Source organism: Ceratosolen solmsi, unplaced genomic scaffold, assembly GCF_000503995.2.
Source record: "Ceratosolen solmsi marchali unplaced genomic scaffold, CerSol_1.0 scaffold47, whole genome shotgun sequence".
NCBI classification, from domain to species: domain Eukaryota; kingdom Metazoa; phylum Arthropoda; class Insecta; order Hymenoptera; family Agaonidae; genus Ceratosolen; species Ceratosolen solmsi.
Genome location: NW_011948419.1, coordinates 1,914,930 through 1,928,968, shown reverse-complemented (window position 1 = coordinate 1,928,968; position 14,039 = coordinate 1,914,930).

Genomic DNA, 14,039 nt, shown 5'->3' with positions numbered 1-14,039 from the left:
TATATATATATATATATATATATATATATATGTATGAAATCAATGTAAATCTAGAAATATGCCTAGTTTTCAAAATTTTTATTTTACAAAGAATTCATCAATTTTAGTTAACGTTAGATTTATTATTTAAAGCTCATCATCATACCATCAGTATCATTACAATGATAATATTTATTGTAAAAAGAAAAGAGAACGGCAATTCGGTAAAATCATAACTACCTTTTAACATATAGAAAATTCCATCATATTCAATATACATCGAATTGTTACATTCGTAAATTTTTGATTTATTACCACAACGATAGAATTACTATTATTGTCAATTATAATAACGTTTTTATAAAAAAAAAAAATAATTAATTAATATATTTATATAAGTATGCAGCTAATTGATGTTATGCATTTATTGTAGAATTTATATTTCATTAAAAAAAAAAAATTTTATACTATACAACTATATAGTACTGTAGCTACAAAAATGCCAACCTGTTGGATATTTCGATGGAAATGTGACAAAAGTGATCGTCAAATAATAACAAATTCAATTAATCTAATACTTATATAAAACAGATAACTTTTATAATGTATGCAATCGTTGGGATTCTTGTAAAATTAAATAATTTCATTCTATAAATTACAATATACGAAAAAGTAAGTCGGTTAAAAGTTAAAAAAAAAAAAATACTATTGCAATTAGTAAAAATTTTATTTTAATTAAAACCTTTATGAATTTTATTAAATTATATAATGAAGATACTACAAAGTTGGGCATAAATTGAGAAAGTAAGTGGAAATAGGAAATTCTTCCTACTTTTATCTTATTTTTAAATTGGAATTTACAATTTAATAAAGTATTTATATAAATAGAAAGAATGAAGAAAAAAAACTAATAAACAGCAGGTATAGACTTATAAAAACCACTTAAAAATATTTTTAGAATAAAAAGAAAAAGGAAATAAGATAGGAATTAAGATGATATTAAATTGATATACGATGATTTTAGATTTAATTTCTGACGAGAGAATATTGAATGTGTAACAATACATAATATGTAGATTATATATATATATATATATATATATAAGTGTTGTTGAGTTCTATGAAATAACGATATATCATTTCGATAATAAAAAATACTTAAAAGCTAGATGATAAGTTGATATTGGAACAGTTATTGTCATACCGTGAAATATTAAACAAACTCATAGTACGTCTCATTAAAGTCTTTAAAGACGAGATTTATATTAATACTTGTTTCACCAAGGAAATATTTCAGAACGAATGATTTCAAGTGCATGAAAAATAAAAAAAATAAAAAAAAAAAAAAAAAATTATTTTATCCGAAATAGTAAAATTGTGAATTTTATCTGTAATATTTTATCGCATCGTAAATAAATTGTTATAAAACATTGTAGGTAATTAAGTAATTTGATAAAAATTGTAAAACATAAATTAATTAATGCTCAATATCACATTGATACTAAAGTTTATTTTAATATTTTGATTATGCCAAATAAGTTGTAAATTTAATTTTTTGTCAAGCACATTTTAAACAAAATAAATGGATTAACCAATAGAAGGATTTCAATTTTATTGAGATAAACTTTATACCTGCTGATATTTTATAGGTATCGTAAACTTAAAGCGCTACCAATTTCAGGACAAACAAAAAATATATAAATTATAGAACCTACCGTCCATATAAGAGAAGCTCCAAGCATATTATATAGCATACATATTTTTAAAAATATGTATGTAATTTATTTTAGACAATACGATATTATTTCTCATATATGTATTATATCTCTTAGAAGAAATATTTAACAAAATTATATAAAACTATTCTTCGGAAATTGCATTTCTCTTCTTTTTTTTTTTCTTTTTCTTTTTCTTTTTTTTTTTTTTTTTTTTTTTTTTTTTTTTTTTTTTTTTTTTTTTTTTTTTTTTTTTTTTTTGTTTCAACAGAACTACACTACTTTAATAGAATATCGTAATATAGTAATATTTTTTTTCATTCAATATTTTCATATTTTCATTCGAAATACATGATTAAAGAATAATTACAATATGATATTTCATAAAAATTAATTGATATAAATATATTAATAGAAACACACGAGTTGCAAGTTTTGGCCTAATAGATTAAAAAAAAAAATTTTATTCAATAAATAATATATCGATCTAATTTACGGAAACTGCATTGTCCGTCTAAATGTAATGGAGTAGAGTAAAACTATCCATCTAACATGTATCGGAGGCTTTCGATTTCGATCGTCTTACTGAAAAATTTATCAGCAAGAAACATGTCCGCTCAGAATATCTTAATCCAAAGTTTTGCTATTTTATTGCACCGTCTCTATCTATTAACTAAGATAGAACTTAAAGAAGAAAAAATGAAACAAAAAACAAAAAAAATAACGAAAAAAAATGTATTCAATGGTGCAAATGATTGTACAGACAGGCAATTAATTATATGTACTTTATTTTGATCAAGGATATCAAGCAAGGATACTTCGAAAATGTCTCCACCTCTTTCGTATTCATTGACACATATATATTCAACTAATTAGCAATAAATTCAAGAATTCTTGTATTTTTATAATGTTTATTTAATGCTTGTATATCAGGTAGTGCGAGAATAAAAATTCAAATAATAATTGTTATTGTTGTTGTCTGTTGATAATGTGAATATTAACATTTCCGACTCGCTAAAAACCGTACAGTATTAATTATCTTATTAATTATTACTTAAATTCATTTAGCGGTGAATTACCATCCTGATCTTGTACGTCGTTGTCCATATCTAATAATTCTACTTGTCTAACTCGGGAAGATTATTTTTTTTTTCTTATTATCAGCTTTATTCGACGTATAGCTTAAAATTATACACAACACGTGCTTTTCTACATAAATACACACGCTTATGTACCGATTTACGTATGCATTTATGTATTTCTATTCATTTATGCATCTATTTATTGTATCGATTTACGTACGTACACTCGATCTCGCGGTGTGTGATGGATGAGGAAGGAGGAACGGTGGGTTGGATGTGGGCTGGCGAGAGAGAGAGAGAGAGAGAGAGAGAGAGAGAGAGAGTAATCAACTTAGTTCGTTCGTTACGCTCAGTGGCTCTTACAAATGGTTGAAATCTTCTTTGAGTCTGTGGGATAGACGAACGTACTGACGGATATGGAGGTGCCGTCGCCATTATCCTCGCAGAATACATCTTCTGCTAAAGTTAGCTAAATCCTCTTCGTGGCTTCATGATTATGCTTTTTTCGATCTGTAGAATAGGATCCTTTTTCATTTCTCTTCATCAATCTAAGCTGCCTTACAACTTCAAATTCCATCTACGGTCAAAGCAATTGCGATACGTCATTGCAACTTTCCAATCTCATCGTTGACAACAAATTTTACTCACACGTTTGCCCATTTTTTTACGCTCCCCATCGACGAAATTTGGGTGTTAACATACCATTCTCCTTAACTTTCCTTCTCATTCAATATTGTTCACTAATATCTTCGTGCCTGATCTTAAGATAATCCAATTATTATACGAAAATATTTTATTTTTATCATCATATAGTCAATAATACATATGACCTATTCATCATTAATCAATGATAAATGTATTGATTCAACGATATATATATATATATATATATATATATATATATATATACTCTCATACTCGTATTCGGTGTTTTTCTTTCAAAACATTTAACGTCTATTAAAGAAATTTTAACTGCTACTAAACAAATTTTTGAGATTCTTAATAATTACGAATAATTGGTTCGTACATATATACATTTAACATATTTTATGTTAATATGGCCGGTAAAATACAAAAATATTATATATTTGTATGTAATAATAAGAATATTAAAATTTTATTTATCCATTTGTATTAATTTAATTAATTGTCACGAATATAAATCAGTGATAATATTATGGATAAGATATAATTAATGAAAATACATTTTTTTTTTTTGTTTTTTACCATTATTAACATCGTTTTAAGCAAATATTATTGAAATTTTCTTTTATAACTTACTTAAAACTATTCTTATCCATACTTTGCTACTGTATATTAATAACAAATAACAATAAACTTTTTTCATCAACTTTCATATACAATTGCAACGCATTAAAATGTCTTTCATTATCATATTAAAAATATGAAATTAAATGTGTCACTTTTTCTGGGAAAGTGCATTTATGAAAGTAAAACAATCGCTTATTTTTTTTTAGACAAATGAAATGTTAATCACGCCGAAAAAAAAAAAGAAAAAGAAAAAGAAAAAAAAGTCTCTCTTTATACTTTTTCTTTAAATACTATTTCGTATCTACTTAATGTTAAAGGAAACGATAATTTACTTTAATTACTCTATATTATTAGATAATAGGAAGATAATAAGTCCGTGAGCTTCCATTGGTCCCTCTGTAACCTTTCTTCAAACGAGCAAAACCTTTCTGACTTTTGTCACACAAACACTTGGAGAAATTTCGCCGCGTTCAATCTCAGAAAATCATGCGTAACTTTTCATTGTAATTATTAAACTTATTCTTCGTACTACTTACGTCAATTAATGAAGGAACCAAACGTAATAAATATTTTTTGAGTAAAAAAAAAAAAATTGAAAATAATCCCCGAATTTTATTAATCCTTAATTTTTTTACTTTATACACTTAGTAAAAATAGGTAATTGGGTTGAATGTAATCTCTTCAAGCAAAACTTTCGTATAATTACAATCGAACTTCACCTACAGTTACTTTCTTTGAACATTAATTACACTTCAAGCTTCGTTCTTGACATCGCGCGCGCGCGCACGCACAGACTTCTGAAAGTAAGATTTAAACAATTCTTAAAACTCCATAAATTAAACCAACTTTAATTTATCACTAGAAATCATTGAGGTCATTTGATTCTCTTACTGTCAAAGGAACAAAATCTATAAAAATTAAAAATATATTTATTATAATAATTTATACTTATCTAGCAATGGCGACAGACAAATAGAATTTTTTGTAACGGGACATTAGCCGATACTTGATAGTTAGTATGTATTAGTTAAATTGAACAAAAAAATAGTCCGTATTTCCTTGAAATATTATTAATAAATAAATTTACCAATGAAATATCTATGTGTAGCAGGATTTTATCAATTAATAGGTGAGGAAAAGATTCTTCCTAATGATCGTAAAATCGGTGAATTAAAGTGCAATGTCAAGGAAAAATTTAACCGAAGGCTCATATTAAAAACACTATGTCTCGAATCCCAAGACTAACCTAACCGTCTAGGATCTTGACCGAATCTTAGTTGGCAACATAATCCTAATAATAATCCTCTCTTCTACAGAGGCAAAACGATTATGGCTCGAGTCCAAACACTTTATATAATATCAACTTGATAATAATTTTCGGAAAATAAAGAGCATTGACTCGATGATCCAAATTTTAATATGATTTTAAAATAATATGATACAATCAAGTTAAAAATCAGAAAGAATAAAGGATTTTTACAAATTATATACAAACAAAAAAAATATATATATATATATATATATATATATATACTATGGCAATAATTCATTAAACTAAAAATATCAATTACTTTTATTATTCGATTTATTAAATAAATAATAGCATGTGTAAATAAAAGAGCTTTATAAACTTGAAAATTGTATAGTTAGTAAAAAAAATTTTTTTTTTTTAAATACAGCCTATATAATATTCAATTCAACAAAAATAAAAATAGTCTATTGATTGCAAAACAGCTAATAATTACTACCTTAATGAAAAGATTAACAATTGGCTTTATTCATCAATTACTTACGTGCATAAAAACCAAACCATTTTAAATAATAATTCAATCGTATAACTTTAGAAAAATAAATAATAACAAAACAAACAACAATCGTTTACCTGCTACATTCTTAATGATATAAGTAAAACTTTCCGCTCGCACACAAAGTAATTTAATTGAGATACATGTGCGGATGGGTGTGTGTGTCAAATATCGCAAGCCTAATGAAGAAATAATCTCAATTACAAATCAATTCAAATAAAAAATTCAATATTACTTTAGGATTACTTATTTATAATTAAAGGGATCAATTATTTAGTGTAGAAAACCTTTTAAAAGGTTTTATTTCTTCTATAAAACTAGAATTAAAAACATTTTTAAAACCAAATATTTTGTGAAATCAATTGCTTTAGCTTAATTGTCTTTTCGCTAAGTCAAAAAAAAAAATATATATATATATATATATATATATATATAAACGAATATGTACCTGATAATTCCTTTAACTGTAATAAAAATCCAACGAATATTACATTATTATTGAAAAAGGCCAAGTGCTTTCGAATCTTTAATTAATAAAGTAATAGACTCAATTAATCATCGGGCTTTGAAAAAATTAATAAACATAATATTTAAATTGAAGACTAATAGCAGAATACTCTTAATTAACATCAAATAGCTTTAACGACTGTAAAACATATTTCTACTTGACTTACCTCAAACAGAGTAAGACAAACGATGCGACATCATACCGATTTTTATCCGACTTAACAGAAAAAAAAAAACACTTTTTCAAGAGTAACGACACAACTCAATTAGTAATAGCAATAAAATTGCTTATTAAAAGAAAAAATACGTTAACTTCTTTTGACTTTATATTTATGAAACATAATTTCATCATTGAAATAAATAATATTTAAAATTTAAAAGAATAATATAAAAATATAATTAAACAATTATATAAATCTCAAAAGTATCTCAAAAAATATAATATTGCATTCATTTAACAACAAAGAACATAGTATAATAAAATAAAAAATTATAGTATACTAAAACAGGAATTTGTCGAAACGAACGAATCCCCGCGCGCACATACTCGCGTATGCTTACACTTTTATTTATAAAAATATATAAAAATTTTATTTAACAATATAAGACTATAATACTTAAATGTAAGTTAAAAGACACAAATTCTAAAATAAAAAAAAAACCAAACATTACTAACGGTTCTCTGAGATCTTTTATACGTCGGATTTAAAGATACAAAAAGTTAGGCAACGCCAAGTGTATGCTAACTAATAATCATCAGTACTTTTTTTATTTATTACAGAGCATAGTACTTCGTAGAATAATTCAATATGCACTCAACGTCACACTTGACAGTTGTAATAGAAAAAAATTCACATTTAGGTAATAAACCACAACAAATACGTAATTACAAGAATTTATTGCGAAGGGAAAATTAAATAATGAAAATAAAACTTTTTAAAAGTCGAATTTTTTTAATCGATGAACTTCACACGATCTTTTATACAAACTTAGTTCGACATCCTGATCGACATCTCCTTCCAATCCCCGCCCCTCCCAATTTTATGACTCTCCCATAAAATCTCTACACTACGTTACGACCTCTTCCATATTCATTTCAATGTTTCTCAAACTATAATAATTTTTTAACTTCTCTCCAAAGTAGCAACTAATGCCTCGATATAAACCCAACTTGGCCTATATGTTTTAAACAAAATATAAACTTTTTAGCTAATGCTGTGATATGTAACTTTTTAACAGACGAATCAATACGTTTACGAAATACGATCGATTCGGTGCTTCATACATAATTACAATTAAACATATTTTTCAAATTTTAATAATCCAATGATTTTTCTCACTTTCCGCATACTTGCGTATAAACGATTCGGTAATAGACAATAAACACTAGGAATTAGATATTTTAAAAGTATTATTCGAAGAATATATTTTATTAATTTATGTCATTCGTATTAATGTAGCTAATGCTTTTTTGTAGTGATTATAATAGATATTTTTAAAAATACATTATTTTTCATAACATTCATTTTACATTATTCGTGTATGAAGTATTAAATGTTTATTCCGTGGAATGGAAATTAAATGCTTAAATTAATCATTGTAATAAAATGGTAAACGATTCGATTGGGGAAGATGATAGTATCAAAAAATAATGAAAGTGGAATCGTTTATCAATATTTCATTAACAGTAAATTTTTTTTATACTATTTGTCGTTATTTTTCTTTTATCTTTTTATATTATTTAATCATAACTTACCATCGATATGAGAAATGTAAAATTCATATTACAAAGCGGTCGACTCTTTGTTTAAACATTTCTATTTATGTCGTAATTCGATCGGTTATGAAGCAATCAATTTGAAATTTTACGTAGAACATAAAATTCGCGTGAAATTACAAATTACAATAAGATATTATTGATCAACTTAATAAAGTTATTTTGCAAATCTTCGCTTCAAATGTGTATAACATCAACATATCGTGTTAATACCTTATATCAATATGTTTGATTGCCGAAATTTGTACGATATGCAAATGAAATGAACTTCAAGCTAAAAGCGAAAATTCGTCTATGAACATTGTTGAAACGTGTAAAAGATGATGACATTTTATCTTCTTCCAGATACCTTTAAAAAAAAAAAAAAAAAAAAAAAAAAAAAAATTTAATAAAAACCGTTTTACTCGTATGCATTTCTTCTATTCACGTAATCATTAATTGATTTTACTTAATTAAAATCTTTGTATCTTTACATTCTATAATATACTGTTGAATGTCATTAATATACTTGCTTTTATTTACAAAATGGATTATAATAATGATAACAATGGATAGCATTATCATGAATACGTCAGTAAAATAAAATTAAAGTATTTCAATTTATTTTTAAATACATCTTCGTAATGAATGAGTACTTGCGTATAATAAAGCAACAAATTCTTTAAACAAACAATATAAAAGTAAAATATAAGAAAAAAATAAGAAAACCGATTTAGACTTTAAGTGCGACCATAAACTTCTTACCAGCAAATTCTTTAAGTCAAGAAAGACTTATTCGAAAATCTTGCGTATAGAATTATTACAAATTTTTTTCAAAAAAACGGAGCTATCGTTTGCTTTATTATATACTGATGTATCGTATTTGTACGTGACTATAGCATTTTTCATTGCGCTTTCAATGCCTTCGATCAATTTTCAATCTTCAATTAACAATTTCGTTTTTCTCACGTTTATTCCCAATTAAAGTGTAAAACAGTAATCATACCTATTTTGCAAATAAAAATTTAACAAATATCCAGCATTTTATTTATATCATCATAATACAGAGCAATCATTAAGATAACGGTAAAGCTGTTTTTTATTCAATGATAAAAAAAAAAAAAAAAAAAAAAAAAAAAAAAAAAAAAACAAATAATAAAAAAATGAAAGAAAAAAATTATTTATTGATTTACATTAATGTGTAAGAAATTTGTAACCAGATATTGTAAACAAATATAAGTTCTGCTACAATTAATATCCGAATTTTCATTTATTTAAATAAAATCTATCGTATATATAATAATAACGCATTACAAATTTTGTGTTTATCTGTCAGTACAAAAAATCTTTAGAACGAAAATGTAATCGATTTTAATGTAAAATCATTTCGGTGTTTACACATTATACATTTCGATAATTATCTTTTTTATTTTCTCTACTTTCTTTGTTGTCGGGAGAGAAAATTAAAGTTTATTCGCTACAACAATACATATTTACAAATTTGATGTGAAAAACGCGTACATTTTGTCGGTCCTATTTAATTTAAAACTTTCTTAACAACTTTATTATTCCTTGCAATATTCACTTTGTTTTTTTATCACTTAATATTACCATTGTTAGTGTTCTTTTTTTTTTTCTTCTTTTTTTTTCTTTTGTAATTTTTCTCCAATTATGTACATTTTAATCTCAAAACTATACATAATGCCAAATACTAAAAATAAAAATAAAATACAGATTAATCCATAAACATAAATAATAATAATAATAATAATAATAATAATAATAATAATAATAATAATAATAATAATAATAATAATAATAATAATAATCTATAAAGAATTCTATAAAATACAATAATTTCAAGATGATATAAAAATGGTTATACATATAAACGTTCAAAACAAAACAAAAATAAGAAAATATTTCAAAACTAGATGCGTTACAGTTACTTTTACATTAAAAATTTTTTAATCGATCGCATTAAATTTATTATTTTATACGTTAAATGTATTTTATGCACAGTATTCAATGTATTTCAAAATATTTTTCAAATTAATCTCAACATATAATATAATAAATTTGAATATTTTAATTTATATTTTATATATAATCGATATATTCTTAAGAATACTTGATTTGATATTTTTATGTATTTCTAATTATAAATTAATTAGGAGTGTAATGTTTGAATGAAGAGAAAGCTGTGGTAAGACGATTTTTTATTTTTTAAAATTTTTTAATCTTGATAAAATATTCATTTAAATATTAAGCAAAATTAATTTCCCACGCACAATCGAAGAGTTTGGAAATCTTAGTTAATTCGAGAAACCAAAATTAATGTTATTTTATAATGTAAGTTTACCATGAAATTTTATACGCAATAAAATGTGAATTCCAATAAATGATAACACATCAAGTGTATTAATTTACAATTTTTAAAGTAAATTTCTAATACTTTGCTCTCACTGTCATTTTAAATTCCATATATGTTATTGTCACATCTGTAGTTCAAATTCCTTTTAAAATTATATTAAACAATCATGTTCTTCATGTCAGTTATCACGCAGACTAATCATTAAAGTTCATAATGAGATTAACTCCATAAAGGCCACAAAGAATGTAAGGCGTTGGAATGTCGATGGAGTGTTGCTTAAATCAAACGATATTTTTAAAGGCTTATAATATTCAAGAAAAATGCAATCTTTTTTTATAACCTTCGCTTTCATCGCACATTAAATTATAAAAACTTACCATCACAATCCCAATTAATTTATATCTACGAATTAAAATATTAATTATACGCGCTGCATTGTTGTCCCAGTAATCAATGTAAGACAGAAACTTCAACGTCTTCCTTTGCAACGATAATATTAGCAAGCAAAATATACTTCTAAAGTCAAAATTCCAATTCTTATACATCAAGTTTATCGCGCTCTTGATAGTAAATAATATTTTTAATAATATGCGCAGTCAATCTTATAAGTTGGTTTTTAATTCTTGAGTCAACCATCTGCGAAACAGAAAGTTTTTCAATAGTCTGCCTTTATCTTGTACCCCTTAATACCCTGATCAGTGCGTCCAGATATAATTGCGGTTTTATAATGTATAGACGATATTATCTTACTAAATCTATCAATGAGCGCAGTTCTGAGCCCATTAAAGCAGCTTCTTCATAGAAGGTTTCACGGAGATCCTCTCACGTCTTAGAAACAACGGTAGATAAAAAACTAACTTATTAATCTAGAGGTAGATCGACCAACCATAAGATGGTTGAGGAGTTGTATCGATAAGGTCGTGATTTTATATAGTGAGCTTAGTCATCAATTTGTTGCATATATACATAAGCTTAACCGTAATGTTTGAAATTGATTTGCTTGGAAAAGGATAACTCGTAATACATTTATCAATAGTTATCAAGAAATTACAAACTACTTTTAGCTCTAAGCTCGAACGATCACTGTAAAAAACAAAAAAAAAACAAAAAAAAACAAAAAAAAAACAAAACAAAAATAAAAACAAGAAAAAAAAACACTCTTCTACTAATAAATACAAAAGTAAAATTATACATCATTGCCATACAAAATAATAATTTTCCTTTATATATTTCTACGCTGCTAGGATAAGCAAAAGAGCTAAAAACATATGAGAACTGCAGCTGTTAGAATAGAAGTATTTTTTATAATATGCTGAACTAGTATTGTACCTGCAGACCTTGACATGAAAAATATAAAAGATAAAATATTACATTGTTGTGCCATTCTAAAACTTACTAAACAATACATTAAGATGTTAAAGGGATCGTTAAAAGAGCCGATTACACGGTTACCTCAAGTGTATTTTAAAATTGTTTATAAAATATTAGGTGTCAAAATTTTGAAAATTTTATGAAGACGGCATAATCGAAATAACGAATGGCAAAATATTTGCCAAAAACGAATTCTCTGTAAAAACTTTTTATATATATATATATATATATATATATATATATATATATTTTTTTTTTTTTTTTTTTTTTTTTTTTTTTTTTTGAGAATATATTAAGAAAGCCTATTATAAAAACATACCTACAGATGTGACATTATAAAATAAAACTTATTCGGACCCTATTCGGGAACATTTTTTTTGTTTTAAATAATAACATTTAATTATAGAAGTCCAGATTGAAAAGAACATATCACATTAATGACTTAAAATCTTTATTTTAAATAAAAACTGAAATTTTACAGTACAATACAGCTCTATACAATCAGTTTAGCGCATTTTTAAAAATCTAACATTCAAAAATAATATTCTCAGTAGAATATTTGAATTAAATTCCAATAAATTGTACTTATATAGGTGTAATTTTTAATAATTTAAAGAAAACATCTGTAAATATCGTTACAATGAATTGCAGTAATAAAGAATGCAAAATTAAATCACAAGATCCTTGCAAATACAAAGATATATGTATGAATAAGAGATTATATGTATATTAAACGGATAATGAGATTTTATGGCGCAGACATCTGCAGCATTTAATCGCTCTAATACATCTAGTAATATTCTCCTCCTAGTATATCAAAATCAAACAGTAGCATATCTGCAGAAATAAACTTTTAAAAGTATCTATCGCCTACCACTATCCACCAGCATAAAATGACCCTCTTTATGTAAGCAGCAAGAAAAAATTTTCGAGTAAGCATTTCAAGGGTCTACAACATGCACTATCTGAACAATACCCAAATGTATAGAATAGAGATGCAAGTGGTTTAAAAAAAAAAAAAAGAAAAAAAAAATTATATATATATATATATATATGGATTTGTTTTACATGTAACACACCAAATAGAGATAGAATCGATATTATTATTAAGATACCATACAAACAAATATCATAGTGAAAATATCACTGCAACTATTGCTGACATATTAATGTGTAGATTAGAGTGGAATTTTGAAGTAAAGTAAATTCTATATCGTAAACAATTTTAAAAGCAATTTGTGACAATACATTGAAAAACTACACTCCGTAGGTGCTAAAATATACAGTAATACGAACCGATAGAGTTAGGCTTACTTAACATATGATAACCATACATACCGTAGACCATCATACCGATAGACAGACGTTTCTAAAAGTTCTAAATGATAAATCACACGTTTCAAACGACAAACACTCCAAGTTTGTATCTTGCAATAGAATTATCTTAATCAACAATCTCCATTGCTTCTGATATCTTCTTTTTTACTGGCTACTTTTGAAAAGAAAAGAGAAAAAAAAAGAGAAAAAAAAAGAGAAAAAAAAATTCTTAATGAAAAAAACAAATCCAAAGGCTAAATCAATTTACAAATATATATATATCATTATTTTATAAACGTGTATTTTGTTGTAGCGTGAAACATAACCAAAAACAAAACAAAACAAAACAAAACAAAAAACAAAAAAAAAAACAAAAAAAAATGATTTTTTTGCAGACCCTTAACATTTTCATAGAGAGCTTAGATCAGATGGGTAGCAGCACCGATACTGGATTATAAAATAAATAAAAATATACGAGTCTTGATTTTCCTAAAGATTTCCAATGCCATCTCATTTGATGTGAAATATAACATTAATTGCATCGATCGTATTTAACACTTGGCGGACAAAAGATTTACAAACATAGAGAACATTCAACAACATTACCTGCTAAATATCGATCTTCAATTATTTTCCCAATTTCAGCCCATTTTAGGCATTAGACATTGATTCTTTGATGAAAATGATCGATGAGAATCATGTATACGTGGTATAAAGGTTGAGAAAACAATAGGATAAATTGAAACTCTGGCAACTATTAATTGGAAATTTTGATAGCGTCCGTAGATTAATACAGAGATCATTATAATGATCCAGTAATGTAAATACGAGATAATGATAAATAAGAAATAGAAAAAATAA